Genomic DNA, 4,381 nt, shown 5'->3' with positions numbered 1-4,381 from the left:
GCTTTGTGAATCAGATAATGCAACAGGCATTGGTTCTACTTCTGAATTGGTATTGAGGCTGTCAGTGTCTATGGAGTGATTGTGAATGGGCAGAGCAGGAATGGAAATGACAGGGTTTTGAGTAAAACTTAACTCACTTGGACTTGGTGGTGAATTGTTGTTGCTGAAATCAGTATCAGGATGACTGATCATGTTCATTTTGAATGGAAAAACAGTTTCATGAAACACAACATTTTGAGAGATGAAGATCCTTTTAGTATCTAGATCTAGAAGTCTATATCCTTTGACACCAAAGGGATAACCAATAAATACTGACTTTCTGGCCCTTAGATCAAATTTTTGTCTTCCATTAACCAAAGTGGTAGCAAAGGCCAAGCACCCAAAAACCTTTAGATGATCATAGCTGGGTTTGCTTTTGAACAAAACCTCAAGAGGGCTTTTATGATTTAATAATGGAGTTGGAGTTCTGTTAATGAGATATACAGCCCAAAGGATGCAATGGTTCCAATATTTCAATGGAATGTTACTTTGAAATTTTAGTGCTCTTGCAACATTTAAAATATGTTGATGTTTTCTTTCAAAAATAGCATTTTGTTGAGGTGTCTCCACACATGTCCTTTGATGCAAAATTCCATGTTTTAGATAAAATTCTTTCATGTCAAACTCACCTCCATTATCACTTCGAATGGTATTGAGTTTCTATCATCACACAAAAATTTTGTAAATTGGTGCTTGCTTCTGATTTCAACTTCAACATGTAAGCCCAAGTACACTAACTGAAATCATCCACAATAGTCAAAAAATACTTGCAGCCATCATGACTCATCTCATTACATGGACCCCATATGTCACAATGTATTAGCTCAAAGCATTTCTTAGATCGATGTTGACTAGTTGGAAATGGTAGCTTGTGTTGTTTAGCTAAAGGACAAATGGGACGTGGGTGATCATCAGAAGATTTTGGTATGCTGATTTTGGCATCTGTGTCAAATTCAGAGTAAGAGGAATGGCCTAATCTATAGTTCCAGAGGTCAAAGGATTCACTGTTCTTGCTGACAGAAGCTGAAAAGCCAGTTTTGAGGTTATGTTTGGATAGAGCATTAGATAAAGGTGAAGGAGAGACTTCCTTTTGTAGCATATGATAGAGCCCTTGCTTCACTTCACCCATGCCAGTCGTTGTCCAAGTCAAAAGGTCCTGAATATAATAGCAATCAAAGAAGAAAACAAGGCAACAATTTAGTTCTTGAGTCATTTTCTTTGCTGAAATCAGATTAAAAGCAAAATTGGGAACACAAAGAGCATCGTGCAATATAAGATTCTTGGTGACCTTGGTTGTTCCTATATGAGTAACAAGCTCTATCTGACCATTTGGTAGAGCTACAGAGGAGGAAATAGTATTCTGGATGGAATGAAATAAGGACTTGGAACAGATCATATGGTCTGTTGCTCCAGTGTCAATAATCCAAGGGATTTCTGAGACATTGCTGGATTTGGAAGGAAAAATAGAAAGACACAGAGATATACCATAAATCTTGTGGTTGTTTGTGTCTGAGGATGAAGGTGTGACCGTGACATGAACATGATTTGCCGAAGGAATGGAAGCTTGGTTGCCTGAGATGGGTTTGAGGAGAGCCAGAAGTTGAGTATACTGCTCTGGTGTCAATGACATTTGAGATTTGTCTTTCAGAAACCCCTACTCAGGACCAACAGCTGCATTCACATTTGAGAGATTCATGACAGGTCTGTTCTTCTCTTGTCCTTTGTATCCTGCTGGGTCTACTGTGTGGCCTGACATTTGACAATGAGTACATGTGGGTTTGTTCGAATTTGCTTTGAAGCATCTATCCAGAGAGTGCCCTTGTATTTTGCAGAACATACAATAATACCTATCCCTCCTTTGATTCCCAGCAAATTGTTTGCTAAAATTCCCTTTACTCACCAAACCCATAGAGTCACTGCCTAGGTTGTTTGTGGAAATTTCCCTTCGCTTTTCCTCTTGCTGGATAATGGAGTAAACCTCATTTAAGCTGGGAAAGGGTTTGATTAGCAGTATCTGTGCTTTAATAGCTTTGTACGTATCATTGAGCCCCATCAAAAACTTCATTACACAATCCCTTTGCTGGTTCTGAACTACAACTCTTAACCCTCCACATGTACAGTTAGGAATTGATTCATAGTTTAGTAATTCATCAAGTAAGGTTTTAACTTTAGAAAAATAAATGCTTACCGAGTCTTGATCTTGCTTGAGGTTTGTGTTGCCTTGCTTTACCTCGAAAATTCTGGGAGCATTTTGCTGAGCAAAACGTTTGTCCAGCTCCAACCAAAGCTGATGTGCAGTGTCTGCATATGTGGTGCTGGATTTGATATCAATCGTCATTGTGTTCTGCATCCATGTTATCACGATATCATTGCACCTCAGCCAATGTTCTATTAGAGGATCATTGGGGTCAGGAGGTTCACAGATGGTACCATCAATAAATCTGAGTTTGTTCTTGATCCGTAAAGCTCTCTTCATGGATCTAGCCCAAGAATAATAGTTGCTGCAGTCCAAGGTGTGTGTGATGAGCATGGCACCTGAACCATCGCCGCTACCAATAAAATAAGGACTGGTGGGTTGCGTTGGGTCGTGAGGAACAACTCCTGGTGAATTGGTGTTTGGTGGTGGATTTGGAGGAACGGTTTGGCTGGTATTGAAGGATTCATCCATCGTGGCTGTGATACCATGTAAGAATTTGGCTCTACTGTTGTGAGTGAGAAGCCCTAGGCTGCAATGGATCAAGCGCAGGGAGGAGAAGAAGAGAATGTAGAACAGGGCAAACAATGATAACAGAAGAATTCTCTACGTGATTTTTCTGTATTGGATTAGTAAATATATACAGTATAAAAAGGAATAAAAAATGGTTAGAGGCTAGCAACAGGAATAAAAATACAGTTATTCCTAAGAAAATCCCTGTAACAGAATTGAGAAAATAAAACAAAATAAATAAATAAAAATTTGCAACCACGGTTATGAGCATCTGCCTGTACCCACTTCATTCTTCAACAATTTTCCGTTCTTGGGACATGCTGTATTGTTATACTATTAAATTTCTTCAGAAGTTGTTCAACATATCTACAGTATGGAATCAAATCTTCATTCTTAATGTCATAATACGATAGAAAATTGATTATTAATTTGAAATTTCCATAAGCCTTTAAGTTTGAAATTCCTATTTCTTTTGTGATTAATAACTTGATAATTAGGGTCCAGTACTCAGCAATGTTGTTTGAACAAAGTTCACTTAATGCAAAAGAAAATGGTAGTGCTTGTCTTTGTAGTGTGACAAATACAATACACCAGCTCTATCTCCATCTTTGCGAGCTGTCCTGTAAAAAAAAAACATTTTCCAAGGTGGAAGAATTTCAATGTAAAATATTTCTTCATCCGGGAGATTGTTTGAAAATTCCCAACTTGACAGAATTGCGTGTTCGGCTAGAAAATCTGTCAATGCTTGAATTTTAATAGTGTTTTGCCGGACATACACAGTGTGATACTGTTGAAGGATCATTCCCAACTTTGCCAAACACTCGGACAAGACCAGTCTTGAAAGGGCATATTGGAATGGATTAGCTTTAGCAACTAGATGAACTATATGTGTTTGCATATAATGCTTTAATTTATTGATATAGAAGAAGAGGACTAAGCATATCTTTTCTATAGGTGAATAGTTCAACTCAGCTCCAGTAAGAGTTCTTCTTAAACAGTATGACTATCTCTTTTCCTTCTTAATTTTATTATGCAAGCAATGCCCCCAAGGACCTTTCTTGTGTAGCAATGTATAGAAGCAATGACTTCTCAAGTACAGGAGAAATGCTGATGAAAAGAGAGCATAGATAGAGAGAGGATCCAACATTCATATATATATATATATATATATATATATATATATATATATAAAACTTTTATCCTACTCCCCATAAAAGCAGGCATTTATTATTGGAAAAACTCTTCAACTTCCTAATTATTTCTTACTGAATTTCATTTCACTGAATTTCAGATTTCTGATTTTTATAAGTTAATAACCCATTAGTCCTTTAATCCAAAACTTTCTGTATGCCCTCATTCTTGTGGGACATAAACTACAAGATTTGGAGCAATCTTGTTGGGGGTTATTTGGGAAAGTTGGTTTTGTCTCGAGTAGTTGGAGAATATGGCGACCATTTCTTTTTTTGGTCTCGAAAGGAGTAAAGACAGATAAAACTGTTGAGTTGTGGGCTGTATTCTGTGTTGTGAGGTTTTTGGTTGGAAAGGAACACCTGTATTTTCAAGGGGAAGAAGACTTATAGCGATAGGCAGTTATAGACCTGTGGGGCCCTTTTCCTATCTTCCTCGCCCTTGGCA

This window comes from Malania oleifera, chromosome 2, assembly GCF_029873635.1.
Source record: "Malania oleifera isolate guangnan ecotype guangnan chromosome 2, ASM2987363v1, whole genome shotgun sequence".
Taxonomy (NCBI): Eukaryota; Viridiplantae; Streptophyta; class Magnoliopsida; order Santalales; family Ximeniaceae; genus Malania; species Malania oleifera.
This window is presented reverse-complemented; position numbering follows the sequence as displayed.